Here is a 16,624-nt window from a genome sequence, read left to right on the forward strand (position 1 = left end):
CAAGAACAGAAAACCAAACACCACATATTCTCACTCATAAGTGGTAGTTGAACAATGAGAACACATGGACACAGGGGAGGGGAACATCACACACTGGAGCTTGTCCGGATGTGGGGGGTTAGCGGAGGGATAGCCTTAGGAGAAATACGTAATATAGATGACAGGCTGATGGGTGCAGCAAACCACCATGGCATGTGTATACCTCTGTAACAAACCTGCACGTTCTGCACATGTACCCCAGAACTTAAGGTATAATAAAAAAAAAAAAAGAAGAAGAAGAAGAAAAAAACCAGAGGTTAAAGATTGTCTGTGAAAAATGTTCAAGATTCTACCCAGATGGGAGGAATTTTTCAGTTTTCAAAACCTTATCTAAAACAATTCTGTTGTGAAAAAGGTTTAAAACACATATTTTCTTTTGTTGTATGAATAGAGACATAATCTTAGGGTCTCTTTAAACAGAAAGTACAATTCAGCTTTAAGTTGTACTCTAAGAACTTCCAAAATCTCAGCACCAATAGCAGTTGCTGTTTTCCCTGGGTGAGTGTATGACTGTGGGAATGCCTGTAGGGAGTTTGATCAAGATTCCATTTTAGGTGGCCTGGTGGAAGAAAGAAGAAAGTACTGTAAAAAAGGAAATTGCATAATAGCATCATGTTATTAGACACATTAGAATGTGGCATATTGCACCAGTCATCATATAATCAGGGGGAAATGGAGAGGAGAAACAGACTCTCATAGGGCAGGATTTGAAGAGAAGGAGCCTAAGGCTTGGAACTGCTGCTAGTGGTGACAGAGCATAAAAGAAAGTTTTCCATTCTGTACAGGTTCTCACCTGTGCTGAATGAAATTCGACTGTAAGGAGAATTTCTGGGAAACGTTGCTTTGACTATAGTGTAGTATTGTGGCATCTTAAAAGGGGCTTCTAACTCTCACAGATATTTCTAGACTTGAAGTCTTACATGTTTTAGAATAAAAGAAATCTTGATGGGATTTGTGCAAACAAAACAAAACAAAACAAAAAATAAAAAACATTGTGCTAACGAAAGAAACCAGTGACAAAAGGACACATATTTCATTATTTCATTTATATGAAATATCAAGAACAGGAAAACCTATAGAAGTAGAAAAGAAATTAAGAGTTGCCAGTGGGTGGGATTAGAGAAGGGTAAGCAGTGACTACTTAAATGGTGTAAGGTTTATTTTTGGTGTGATGAAAACTTTTTGAAACTAAATAGAATGCTAGCATGGTGGCTCATGCCTGTAATCCCAGCACTTTGGGAGACCGAGGCAGGTGGATCACATGCAGTCAGTAGTTCGAGACCAGCCTGGCCAACATGGCGAAACTCTGTCTCTACTAAGAATACAAAAATTGACCGGCACAGTGGTGCACATCTGTAATCCTAACTACTTGGGAAGCTGAGTCACAAGAATCTCTTGAGCCTGGGGTGGCAGAGGTTACAGTGAGCCAAGATCATGCCACTGCACTCCAGCCTGGGCAATAGAGTGAGACTCTGTCTCAAAACAAAACAAAACTAGATAGAAGCAATGGTTGCACAACATTTTAAATGTACTAAATGTCACTCTAATTACATACTTTTAAGTAGTCATTTTTGTATTATGTGAATTTTACCTCAATAAAAATGTTTGGGCATAGGCTACATGCTGTGCACACCTCACAGATATGCATGCACACCCTCAGATATTAATAATGCACTTTTGGTATTAATTGTTCCTTGAGCGGATATTCAAAGAATGAAAAGATAATTTAAAACCCTACATAATAAAGCAAAATATGAATAACTTAAAATTAGGCCCTAATTCTTCCAAATATTCTTCCTTTTCTTTACTGCTGTGTTCTCCTACTCACAAAAGTTACAGAACTCATTAACCAACTCCATGTCTCTATTGTTGGTGAGTTTATACCATTTCTTAAGAACAAAAATACATTCGAATTTTAAAACAAAGGGTCCTCCACAAGCTTTTTTTTAGAGAAATACACCATAACTATACTCTATGCTCCCTATGAAGTAGAAGTAGCAAAAGAAAAACATGATCATGGCTCTGTGGATTTTGTTAAGAAATGTGTATTTGTCTGTTCTTACACTGTTAATAAAGAAATACTCAAGACTGGGTAATTTACAAAGGAAAGAGGTTTAATGGACTCACAGTTCCACAAGGCTGGGGAGGCCTCACAATGATGGCAGAAGATGAAGGAAAAGCAAAGGGATATCTTACATGGTGGCAGGCAAGAGGGCATGTGCAGGAGAATTCCCCTTTATAAAATCATCAGATCTCTTGAGACTTATTCACTACCAGGAGAAGAGTATGGGGAAAACTGCCCCATAATTCACTTATCTCCACCTGGCCCTGCCCTTGACACTGGAGATTATTACAATTCAAGATGAAATTTGGGTGGAGACACAGCCAAACTATATCAAAATGGAAGGCTTGCGGAATGTAAATATTGATTCATTTACCAAAGGCAGCATCTATAAGCCCGGACCCATGAAGGGCTTCATAGCCCATATAAAGGGTTTTCATTTTATTCAAAATATAATGGAAGGCTTTAGGTAAATGAAAATTAAACTGTTGGGAGCAAGAATAGAAGCAGAAAGACCAGTGAAGGAGTGGTTACATTAGTTCCAACAACAGATGTTGGGTCTTGGAACTAGAGTGGTAGTGGAATAAATGAAGAGAATGGGGCATTTTTATATCTGTAATATCTGAATAGTGACACCTGATGTCTATATCTACGTTGTATATTTAGACATAAAACTCTGGAACGTAGAAGAGAAGTCAAGGATAGAAATTTAGATTTGGCGTTCATCTAATGTTATTGCATGAGATTCAAAGGGAGAGGGTATAAAGCAGAGGGTTGATATGTTCTCACATATAAGTGGGAACTAAGCATTGGGTACACATGGACATAAAAATGAGAACAATAGACACTGAGGACTACTAGAAAGTGGAGAGGGGGAGTGGGACAAGGGCTGAAAAGCTACCTATTGGGCACTATGCTCACTGCCTGCCTGATAGAATCATTTGTACCCCACACCTCAGCATCATACAATACACCCAACTAACAAACCTGCACATATATGCCCTGAATCTAAAATGGAAGTTGAAAGTGTAAAACAAAAAAAGAAATGCAAAAAAAACAAAATTAAAAAGAAGAATGTTGCAATGTGGGTAGTGTGCAGGTTCAAAATGTCTCAAAGATAACACCTAAAAATTGAGTTATTTGCTAATGTTAAAAATTATCACATATTTCACAAAGGTCCAGATTTCTGATTTCTCCTAGAAAATCCAAAGATCTGGCAATACTGGGGCTCAAATCTCAGTAGCCCCTTAAGAACAGCCCCCTCCCAATTTTCCCTTTTAGAGTCACAGGCACACCATTTTTCTGATTCTCTAAGGCATACCTTAGAGAAACCTTTGCTTTTTTACATTTTTATTAACTTTAGAGACTTCTATTAATTTTTAAATGCTGAGTACTCCATGTAATTCAAAATATGTATTGTTAAGCACTGGATTCACCAAATATCTTTTCTCTACTTGAATGTTGGGCAGGAGGTCCACTTGGAGTAAAGACTCAGTCTTCTCTGTTGTACATAGCCCTGGAACATGAACTGATTTTAAATTTTAGATTCTCTTCAAGTCAAATGGCCATGTACAAAATGTCTTCCTTAGCCCTAGGCTGACGGCAAGGTCATCCTGACTTAGCTATGAGTGAACAGAAAGGAGAAGGAGACAGAGCCTTTAGTGAAGGTTCCTTAACACCTTCACCTCAGATGAAGTTCATAATAGATGAATCTGGAGCTTTATTTCCAGAAAAGCAAATGTTTTTCTCCCTGCCCTAATCTTAGCCCACCACAACCCACTCCTACTGACATGGATGCTTATTTTTTTAAACTCGCAATAATTTTAAGAACTTAGATACTGTTTTGATGTCATTTTTATGTGAAAGCTATCTGAAGGCAAAGAAGCTTTGGTATTTACATTAACTCCAGCACCTGGTACAACAGCTGGCATGTAGTGTGTATTTTGTCAAATGAGTAATGTGTCATCTATATCAATGAAGGAAAGGCAAGCTATCAGCGATGGATGGTTGAGGACCCCTCCACAGACCTGCTGTGTTCGATGCTCTGGGCCTGTAGTTCCTTAAAAATAGTCTCTCTTTGGTTCCCATTACGCAACCTCCTGGCTGCCCTCCTATCCCTGGGCTACTCTCACTAGGACTCTTTCTTCTCTTCCTCTTTATATGTCAAAAATATCTGTTTCATCCAGAATTGCACTCATCTAAAGACTTGACTAGGATTACAGGATCTCCTTCCAAGATGTTTTACCTACATGGTTGCTGAAAGGAGGATTTATTGCTGATAATTATTATTAATCATACTAATATAAAACTGTAATAAGTTCAACAAAGAAAAATATGTTGTTATAAAATGCTGAAATGGATGATTTGCCCTCCTCAGAAGGTCAGAGAAGGCTTGACTTCTAAAGGATTAGTAATCTAGGCTAAACCAGGACAGAGCAGCATTCCAGAAAAAAAGGAACATCATAGGCAAAGACTATATGGAGCAGGAGGGAGTATGGTAAAAATAAGAACTCAAAGAAGTATAATGTAGCTGTTGCTGAGAGAACAAAGGAATTAGAGGCAAGTTGGCCCTACAAAGGTAGGGCCAAACAGTGTAGGGATTTGTATGTCTTGGTAAAGACTTTGTGTTTTCTTCTAAGAGTAATGAGAAGGCCCATTTGAAAGGTTTAAGTAAGGTAGGGATGTAGTCTTTTTTTCTCACTTAACAGCATCACTCTGGCTACTTATAAAGAATACAACTATAGATGTAATCTCTATAAGAGAATGGGGATGGAATATGAGAAGACAGTTAAGTGGTTACTGCAAGTACAGACAAGAGTATATTGGATTAAAGTAGAAGTAGAAATGAAGAGAAGTGAACAGACTTGAGAAAGATATAGAAAGTCAAATTGACAGTACTTGGTGATAGATTGGATGTGGGTGGTAGGAAGTATGAGAGAAGTGAGTGCCAGGATGATTCCTCTGATTTTGGGGCTTCTGTAACTGGGTGTGTGATGGTGTCCACACAAATATTGGGAACAGTGGAAAAGAACACAATGGGGAAAGAGTGCTGGGTGGGGGTGTGGAGATCACGAGTTCAATTTTGAACCAGTTCAGTTTGAGGTACCTTTGAAACAGCCAAGTAGAAAATTGGTTAAATGGATGTGAAATTGGAATGAGAGATCTGAGTTGAAGATATAAATGTGAATACAGTGTTCATATATATTTGAGAATTTAAGTTCTAGGCATGCAGGAGCTCTCTTATTGGAGGGAGAAGAGAAAAGAGAAAAGGGCCTAGAGCTGAACCATAACACACCTTGGCATTTAATGGCCCACCTTGTTAAAGCATCACGGGAATGGAGAAGTAAATTTAATCTCTAGTATGGCATATTACAAAATACAAATAATCCATTATTTTAAATTTGATTTCTTGATTGACCCAGCAATTATGTTTTATAAATTTTTACATTTTCGTTTTCTCTTATATATTTTTGTTTTTAATTTGGAGTTTTATTATATAGTTAGAGAATATGACTGGCCTGCATTGATTTATAGTTTTAGGAATTTTCAGGGATTTTCTTTGTAGCTTAATACACAATGGGTTTTTATAAATGTTATACAGACATTTGAAAAGAATATATACTCTATTTTTATTTCTTATTCACCTGTACTTCCAGTTGTTGTCTAAATGAATTCAACAAGGTGCTGAACCTCTAAGGTCTTTGTTGAATCAGATTATCTATAGGTAATTATATAAGGGGGTCATAGAGCATGGCAGATGTTACCTTCGTGTGAGATTTTCTTTGGAAGGTGGTCATTAGATATTAGAGACATAGAGAGCTTAGGCCTTGGACCTAAGCCCTGTAGACAAATGGGTCCTATTTGATGCTCTGCTGTGTAATCATAGAAGGTGGTTTTGCCAGAAGATAGTGACTTCTTTGAGACTTTCAGAAGAAGGGTTACCTGGGCAGTATAGGTCCCAGAGTTCTTTACTGCACAAAGACTTAGATAATAGTAGAGGAGGGATGACAAATACATTGTCTCGAAGTGGCACTTTTTCAATATTTTCTAAAGGTAATATATTCACATAACACATTAGTTAGAGGAAGCTGTGTGGAAATAAGTGGGTGAAACTTGGGTGGGGGTTAAGACAGAGAGAGGGAAAGGTAATCAAAGGTAGTGCTTTATTTTTCACTCTTTCTGGCACCAACCTAAAGCAGAGGCTTCACCTGCATCTCTGCACTCCTCAGATGTTAAAAGTCCTATACCTCTAAAAGATACTGTTTACTATGTATTCTAACTTCGCAGTGTGTACTAACACAGTTAATCCTTACTATGCCCAGTAAGCATTATACTCCTCTTCATTACACAGGAACAAGCCCAGAGAGCTTAAGTAACGTGTATGAGCTCACATAGCGTAGCATCAGAATCCAAATTCCTTAGATTGTTGACCAATATTCTCAAACTTTTTGGTCTTAGAGCCTTTCATACTTTTAAAAATCATTGAACACCCAAAGAGCTTTTGTGTACGTGAGTTACATCTATCAATATTTACCATAGTGGAAATAACAATGAGAAATTTCTAAAACATATATTTATTAAAAAATTTAATATGACATAAGTAAGCGAATAATATACGAATGTAAATAGCTTTTTTTTATGTAAAATATTACATTTCCCAAAATAAATTAGGCTTAAGAGTAACGTTACCTGGGCATGGTGGTCCGTGCCTATAGCCCCAGCTACTTGGGAGGCTAAGTCAGAATAATCACTTGAGCCCAAGAGTTTGAAATGAGCTATGAATGCACCACTGCGCTCCTGCCTGGGGAACAGAGTGAGACCCATCTCAAGAAGGAAGAAAAAAAAAAAGAAGAAGAAGAGTAGTTTTGCCTTACATTTCAGCAGATCTCTTAATGTCTAGTTTAAAAGAAGACAGATGGATTCTCATACCTGTCTCTGCATTCAATCGGTAGCAATTTGTTTTGGCTCAAACATATGAAGAAAATATGACTTTAAAAAGATATGTACTTAGAAAAAGAAGTATCTTTTTTTAATTTCAACTTTTATTTTAGTTACAGGAGGTACATTGTAGATTTGTTACATTAGAATATTGCATGATGCTGAGGTTTGGAATACAAATCCCATCACCCTGGTAGTGAACACAGTTGCCGATAGGTGGTTTTTTAACCCCCACCTTGTCCTTCCACCCTCTAGTAGTCCACAGTGTCTACTGTTTCCAGATTTATTTCCATGTATGCTCAATACTTAGGTCCTACTTATAAGTGAGAACATGTGGTGTTTTATTTTCTGTTACTGTGTTAATTCGCTTAAGATTATGGCCTCCAGCTCCATCCATGTTGCTATAAAGAACATGATTTCATTTTTATGGCTGCATCGTATTCCATGATATATATGTACCACATTTTCTTTGTCCAATCTACCATCGATGGGCACCTAGGTTGATTCCATGTCTTCGCTATTGTGAATAGCACAGTTGCAAACATTCAAGTGCATGTGTCTTGTGTCTTTTTGGTAGAATAATTTGTTTTCATAACATTTTAAATACTTGTTTATATTCTTCTTTGATGTTACATCAAAACTTGACAAGCAGTAATTTCTTTTTTGTTTCTTTGTTTTCATTTTTAAGTTCAGGGGTACAAGTGCAGATTTGTTACATAGGTAAACTTGTGTCATGCAGGTTTGCTGTACAGATTATTTCATCACCCATGTATGAAGCCTAGTACCCATTAGTGATTTTTCCTGATCCTCTCCCTCCTCCCACCATCCACACTCCAATAAGCTCCAGAGTATGTTGTTCCCCTCTATTTGTCCACATATTATCATCATTTAGCTCCCACTTATAAGTGAGAACATGACATATTTGTTTCCTGGTCCTGCCTTAGTTTGCTAAGGATAATGGCCTCCAGCTCCATCCATTACCCTGCAAAGGACATGATCTCGTTCTTTTTTATAGCTTCATAGTATTCCATTCCATGGTGTATATCTTTATCCAGTCTATCATTTTTGGGCATTTAGGTGGATTCTATGTCTTTGCTATTGCAAATAGTGCTGCAATAAACACATGCATGTATGTATCTTTATAATAGAATCATTTATATTTCTTCAGGTATGTATCCAGTAATGGGATTGCTGGGTCAAATGGTATTTCTGTCTGTAGGTCTTTGAGGAATTGTCACACTATCTTCCACAATGCTTCAACTAATTTACACTCCCACCAGCAGTGTATAAGCATTTCTTTTTCTCCACAACTGCACCAGCATCTGTTATTTTTTGACTTTTTAATGATAGCCATTCTGACTGGTGTGACATGGTATCTAACTGTGGTTTTCATTTGCATTTCTGTAGTGATAAGTGATGTTGAGCTTTTTTCATATGATTTTTGGCTGAATTTATGTCTCCTTTTGAAAAGTGTCTGCTTATGCCGTTTGCCCACTTTTTAATGGAGTTGTTTATCTCTTGTAATTTTTTTACGTTCCTTATAGATATTGGATATTAGACCTTTGTCAGATGTGTAGTTTACAAAAATTTTCTCCCATTCTGTAATTCTGTTTACACTCTTGATAGTTTCTTTTGCTGTGCAGAAGCTCTTTAGTTTAATTAGATTTCATTAGTCAATTTTTGCTTTTGTTGTAGGTGCTTTCAGGAATTATAGTTCTTTGTCACTAAACCTTTGCCCACTCCTATGTCCTCAATGGTATTGTCTAGGTTGTCTTCCAGGGTTGTTATACTTTTGAGTTTTACATTTAAGTCTGTAATCCATCTTGAGTTAATTTTTGTATATGGTATAAATAAGGACACCAGCTTTGATCTTCTGAATATAGATACCCAGTTATCCCAGCACCACTTATTTAACAGGAAATTCTTTACCCATTGCCTGTTTTTGTCAGATTTGTCAAAGAGGCCGGGCGCGGTGGCTCAAGCCTGTAATCCCAGCACTTTGGGAGGCCGAGACGGGCGGATCACGAGGTCAGGAGATCGAGACCATCCTGGCTAACACGGTGAAACCCCGTCTCTACTAAAAAATACAAAAAACTAGCCGGGCGAGGTGGCGGGCGCCTGTAGTCCCAGCTACTCGGGAGGCTGAGGCAGGAGAATGGCGTAAACCCGGGAGGCGGAGCTTGCAGTGAGCTGAGATCCGGCCACTGCACTCCAGCCTGGGCAACAGAGCGAGACTCCGTCTCTCAAAAAAAAAAAAAAAAAAAAAAAGATTTGTCAAAGATCAGATAGTTGTAGGTGTGCAGTCTTATGTCTGGGTACTCTATTCTGTTCCACTGGTCTATGTCTCAGTCTTTGTACCAGTATCATCCTGTTTTGGTTACTGTAGACGTATAGTATAGTTTGGGCAGTGCAATGCCTCCAGCTTTGTTCTTTTTGCTTAGAATTGACTTAGCTATTCAGGGTCTTGTTTGGTTCCATATGAATTTTAAAATACTTTTTTTAGTTCTGTGGAGAATCTCAATTGCAGTTTAGTAGGAATAGCATTAAAATTAATAAATTGCTTTGGGCAGTATCTGCAAAGCCAGAATCGAAGCTGACCAGGGGTGGAGGCAGTCCCCCAGCACAGCACAGTTGCTTTGCAAAAACATGGCTAGACAAGTAATTTCTTAAAGCTTGGTTGAAATGTATAATGTAAAACAATATCAGTGAGCTTTTCATAATCTGTTACATTAAAATCCATTGGTCTATCTTGCATTTTAAATGGATCTTTTTCCTATGCATGATTTTGTAATATCACCACGTTGGTGACTTAAAAAATATTAGTTCACTCAGTTGTGTGGGTCTTCAAAAGGTTGTCATATTTCATTGTACAATAACAAAAAATCTGTCTGGGCATGGTGGCTCATGCCTGTAATCCCCGTATTTTGGGAGGCTGAGTTGAGGATTGCTTGAGGGCAGGAGTTCAAGACTAGCCTGGGCAACATAGTGAGACCTCATTCAAGAAAAAAATAAATTTAAAAATTAGCCAAGCATGGTTCTACATGCTGGTAGTCCTGGCTACTTGGAATGCTGAAGTGGAAGAACTGCTTGAGCCCAGGAGTTCAAAGCTGTAGTGAGCTATGATTGCACCACTGAACTCCAGCCTGGGTGACAGAGTGAGACCCTGTCTCAAAAAAAAAAAAAAAAAAAATGCCTTATTTAATATCACTACCAATCTCTTCAGAAAAACATTTTAAGTTTTAAGAAGACTTCTGCCTGATAGAGGCAGATACAAATTTTTCAAAATTTTAACTTTTGCTTGAAAATTCAAATTTTACTTTTGGTAAACTCTCTATCAAAGACCCAAATCTGAATAATCACAATTTGCCTCCCAGTTGCTCTTTCAAGTAAAAACAGCATTCAATAAAAATAGTAGCTAGTTCTACCTATACCCCAAACAATCACTTAAGTGCTTTTTTTTTCTGAAACAACCATTGCACTTCAGTGTACAGTGTACTGAAGAAGTGCTTTTGGCCATATAGAATATTAAAAAGACTTTTACTTAATAGTTAATATTTAATAAAATTAGTACTTTATATAGTTTCATCAAAGTATTCTTAAGTGAAACTGATGTTTTTAAAACTGAAATATATGATATTCTTCTATATAACATCTACTAGTTCACTTTGCTGCTGCCTTGATTTGTGCTAAGATGCCAACAGTTTAATCGACCATTGCTCTTGCACCATCAGGACAAGTATCAATGCAGTGAAGAAGGCAAATAATGTCTTCATATTATTGTAAAAGTATTGTTTGGCCTCACAGACCCCTGAAAGTGTCTTGGAGATCCTGGGATATGTGTAGATACATTAAGAACCACTCATGTAGCAATAGAAATGAATGGAATTTGCGCTATAAATACTGTTTTTAATGGACATGTGGCATCTACAGATGGAGTGGCATATAGTGGTATTCTGTATATGCCAACTTTAAAGGTGAGTTCCATTTTCATTCAGGGCTCTTTAATGTCCCAAGATTTCCTGTTCATTGACACTGTAGGAAACTGTCAGATAGATTATACAGCTTTACTGTTAACTGACCAGCTAATAACAGCAGTAGGTGTTCTCTAGGAGTGTGATTTGTTTTCTGGGGAGAAATCATTTGTTAGCAGGCTGGGTTGAAGCCTACTATAGAGATGCTCCAGATGTGACAATTGCCAGGCTTTGAGAAACATCGTCTATTAATTGAGAACCCAAGAGGCCTATCCAAGGATTTCATGCTTGCAGTCAAGTGTCTACGAGTTCTGATGCATGTGTTTGGGAACATGATGTGTGTAAAAGCCATATGTGTTCCATTTTCTGGCCACTCTAAAAGGACAATGAGTGAACCTCTCCCTCATGATCTGAGACAAGAAATAATACTGCAGAAGGTAATGGAGTTGCCACATGTGACACATTGCTTTTTTTTCTTTCTTTCTTTCTTTTGGGCAGGGGGATGGAGTCTTGTTCTGTCATCTAGGCTGAAGTGCAATGGCACTATCTAGGCTCACTGCAACCACCGCCTCCTGGGTTCAAGCGATTCTCCTGCCTCAGTCTCCCAAGTAGCTGAGATTACACAGGCCTGTGCCACCACACCCAGCTAACTTTTGTATTTTTAGTAGAGACGGGATTTCTCCATGTAGGCCAGATTGTCTCAAACTCCTGACCTCAAATAATCCGTTTGTCTATGCCTCCCAAAGTGCTGGGATTACAGTGCGAGCCACCATGCCTGGCCCACATTACTTTCTGATTTGAGCTCTTCTCCAGTACCCTGTAATCGAAGAGACTGGGAAGTGGATTAACTCTATAGTATTGGCTGGGAGAACCCATCCCTGTTAAGCTTCATTCATGATGCTTGGCTTCAAGAGAGCCAACTAGGAAACCCCCTGAGAGTGAAACAGTGAACCTGTGGACTCCAGCTCAAGGACTACTGGGGAATTACATGATTGTTGGAGTCCTATTTAATAAGAGTAGTTGATGACAATGATTGAGCCCTTACCATGACAGGCACTGTGGCTGGGCATTTGCTATGTATATTTATGTGTGGTATGTATATGTATAATTTAATTCTCACAGTAATTTTATGAGTTGGATACTATCACCATTCTCATTTTACAGAAAATAAAACCTAAGCAAAGAAGATTAAATTACTTACCTAAGGTCACACTTTAAGTGACAGAGACAATATCCCAGTTCAGGCAATCTTTTTGTAGAACCACATTCTAAAATGTACTACCTCTTGATGACCTGTGGAAGTTTTAAAGCAAAATCAAACATATATTACTTAGCAGATTTTAAATGAGCAAACCAAAGTGGAGAAATTATTTCCATCCGATATTCAGTTATTTTTAATGCTGAATTTTCATAGCAAATACCACAGGATACCCATAAAGGGAGCTATATCTCCACATATTTTTCCACCAGTGGAGATTTTTATCAGTTTGAAAGGCTGCCCTGAGGGATTTAAGGAACACAATTTTTTCCGATAAACAATGGAAAATTGGTGAAAGTCATAAATCTCATGAAAATGTGTATTTTTCTCGATAATGTCACAATTTTAGGCAAAAGTATTTTAGGCTTCTAAATAGTGTCCTCAAAAAACTGTTAGAACTGATGAACAAATTCCGTAAACAAAGTCAACAAACAAGAATCAGTTGCATTTTCATACACTAACAATGAATTATCCAAAAAGAAATTATGAAAACAATTCTATGGACAATAGTATCAAAAAGAATAAAACTTAGAATAAATTTAACAAAAATAAAATATCTGTGCACTGAAAACTGTAAGACATTGATAAAAGAAACTGAAGGTGACAAAAATAAATGGAAAGATATCCCATGTCCATGGGTTAGACAAATTAATATTGTTAAAATGCTTATGACTTTTTACACATAAATAGAAAAAATAGTCTTTTTTATTATTATACTTTAAGTTCTAGGGTACATGTGCACAACATGCAGGTTTGTTACCTATGTATACATGTGCCATGTTGGTGTGCTGCACCCATTAACTCGTCATTTACATTAGGTATATCTCCTAATGCTATCCCTCCCCCCTCTCCCCACCCCACGACAGGCCCCAATGTGTGATGTTCCCTATCCTGTGTCCAAGTGTTCTCATTGTTCAATTCCCACCTATGAGTGAGAACATGCGGTGTTTGGTTTTCTGTCCTTGCAATAGTTTGCTCGGAATGATGGTCTCCAGCTTCATCCATGTCCCTGCAAAGGACATGACCTCATCCTTTTTTATGGCTGCATAGTATTTCATGGTGTATATATGCCCAAATTAGTATGGTAGCACAAAAGACCCTGAATAGCCAAAGCAATCTTGAGCAAGAACAAGCTGAAGACAACACATTTCCTGATTTCAAAATATATTGCAAAGCTATAGTAACAAAATAGTATGATACTGGCACAAAAACCGACTTCCATACCAGTCAGAGACATGAGGCCCCCTTTCAAGGCCCTAGCTTCTGGATGACATTTCTAGCCACACTCTGCCAGAAGGGAAACTGCCGCCTTAAAGGGAATGATCTGGTCCTGGCAGGATCCATCTCCTGCTGACTAAAGAGCGCTTGATCCATGAATAATCAGCAGTAATACTCAGGTAGTAACCCATAGACCTTGGATAAGACTCAGATTTACCAGCTTCAGATAAGACTCAGCACATTCCTACCTGTGGTGGCTACAGGAAGACACTCCTTTTTTGCCTGATAAAGGTGGAGGGAAAAGTAAAGGGGACTTTGTTTTGCACCCTAGGTACCAGCTTGGCCACAGGAGGATAGAGCGGCAAGTTCGCTCTTGGGGTCCTTGATTCCAGTGAAAGTCCAGAAATGCTCTTCCATGGCATTTCTGGACCTGCCTTGGACCAGAGTGGAGCCCACTGCCCTGAAAGGTGAAGTCTCAGGACAGTCATAAGCTGACTGAAGAGCCCTTGAGCCTTAAGGGAACATAAGCAGTAGTCTGGCAGTAGTCTCTGTGGACCTGTGATGGTGGTGGCCATGGAGTTAGGCTCCTCTGGCTGTGCAAAGGAAAGAGAAGAGTGGGAAGGACTGTGTCTTGTGGTATGAGTGCCAGCTCAGCTGCAGTATAATATAACATGAGGTGGACTTCTAAGTTTTTTTGACTCCAGTCCCTGGCTCCTGCATGGCATCTCTGGACCCACCAGGAGCCTGGGGTAACTTGCTACCCTGAAAGGAAGGACACAAGCACATCTGGCTTTGCCATCTTCTGACTGTAGTGCCCCAGGGCCTTGTGTGAACATAGGTAGTAGCTAGGTACTGGCTCAAGTGGGCCTTGGTTGAGACCCAGTGTTGTGCTGGCATAAGGTCTGACGAGCACAGTCTCAGTGGTCGTGGCCACTGGGATGCTTGTGTCTGCAACCCTCAGTTGCAGGTGGATCAGAACAAAGACAGAGACTTTGTTTGGAAGAAAGTAAGGGAAGTACACAAGAGTCTCTGACTGGTAATCAATAGAATTTTTCTGGATCTTATTCAAAAATATCAAGATGGTACATCTGTTAGTCTAGAAAAACCACAGCATTAGTGGACTTGGGGTGCCCACTAATGCAAACATAACTTAGATCACAACAACCAAGTCCATTTAAATACCTGGAAAGCTTTCCCAAGCAGGATGGGTATAAACAAACACAAAATGTGAAGATTACAATAAATACCTAACTCTTCAATGCCCAGAACTGACAAATATCCACAAGCATCAAGACCATCCAGGAAAACATGACCTCACCAAATGAACTAAATAAGAAACCAGGGACCAATGCTGCAGAAACAGAAATGTGACCTTTCAGAAAGAGAATTGAAAATAGTTACTTTGACAAAACTCAAAAAACTTCAAGGTAGCACAAAGAAAGGATTCAGAATTCTATCAGACAAATGTAACAAAGAGATTGAAATAATTTAAAATAATCAAGCAGAGGTTCTGGAACTAAAGTGCAAATTAGCCTAGTGAGAAAGTCATCAGTCTTTTTATAGTAGAATTGGTCAAGCAAGAGAAATAATTAGTGAGCATAAAGACAGGACATTTAAAAATATACAGTTAGAAGAGTCAAAAGGAAAAAGAATTAAAAACAAATAACACCTACAGGATCTAGAAAATAGCTTCAAAAGGGCAAATCAATATTGACCTTAAAGAAGAAATAGAGAGATAGGGGTGGAAAGTTTATTCAAAGGAAAAATAACAGAGAACTTCCCAAAACTAGAAAAAGATATCAGTATCCAAGTACAAGTAGGTCATAGACCACCAAGCAAATTTAACCCAAATAATCCTATCTCAAGGCATTTAATAGGCAAACTCTCAAAGGTCAGGGATTAAGAAAGCATCCTAAAAGCAGTAGGAGAAAAGAAACAACATGCACTGGAGCACCAATATATCTGGCAGAAGACTTTTCAGTAGAAACCTTAAAGGACAGGAGAGTTCATTCTTCAGTCAGAAAGAAAAGGATGTTAATGAGCATTAAGAAATAATTTGAAGATACAAAACTCACTGACAATAGTAAGTCTGTAGAAAAACATAAATATTATAGTACTGTAACTGTGGTGTCTAAACCACTACATCTTTAGTAGAAAGACTAAACAAAGAATCCATCAAAAAATAACTACAATAACTTTTCAAGACATAGACAGTACAAAAAGATATAAATAGAAACAACAAAAAGTTTAAAAGCAGAGGGATAAGTATAGAGTTTTTATTAGTTTTATTTTTGATTTTTTTTGTTTATGCAAACAGAGTTAAGTAGTTATTAGCTTTAGATAATAGGTTATAATATAGTATTTTTATTATACTTTAAGTTCTAGGGTACAGGTGCACAATGTGCAGGTTTGTTACATATGTATACATGTGCCATGTTGGTGTGCTGCACCCATTAACTCGTCACTTACTTTAGGTATTTCTCCTAATGTTATCCCTCCCCCCTCCCCCAACCCCACAACAGGTCCTGGTGTGTGATGTTCCACACCCTGTGTCCAAGTGTTCTCATTGTTAAATTCCCACCTATGAGTGAGAACATGTGGTGCTTGGTTTTCTGTCCTTGTGATAGTTTGCTCAGAATGATGGTTTCCAGCTTCATCCATGATGCTACAAAGGACATGAACTCATCCTTTTTTATAGCTGCATAGTATTCCATGGTGTATATGTGCCATGTTTTCTTAATCCAGTCTATCATTGATGGACATATGGGTTGGTTCCAAGTCCTTGCTATTGTGAATAGTGCCTCAATAAACATACATGTGCATGTGTCTTTATAGCAGCATGACTTATAATCCTTTGGGTATATCCCCAGTAATGGGATGGCTGGGTCGAATGGTATTTCCAGTTCTAGCTCCTTGAGGAATCGCCACACTGTTTTCCACAATGGTTGAACTAGTTTACAGTCCCACCAACAGTGTAAAAGTGTTCCTCTTTCTCCACATCCTCTCCAGCACCTGTTGTTTCCTGACTTTTTAATGATCGCCATTCTAACTGGTGTGAGATATCTCATTTTGGTTTTGATTTGCATTTCTCTGATGTCCAGTGATGATGAGCATTTTTTCATGTGTCTGTTGGCTGCA

Source organism: Macaca thibetana, chromosome X (genome assembly GCF_024542745.1).
Source record: "Macaca thibetana thibetana isolate TM-01 chromosome X, ASM2454274v1, whole genome shotgun sequence".
Lineage (NCBI taxonomy): Eukaryota > Metazoa > Chordata > Mammalia > Primates > Cercopithecidae > Macaca > Macaca thibetana.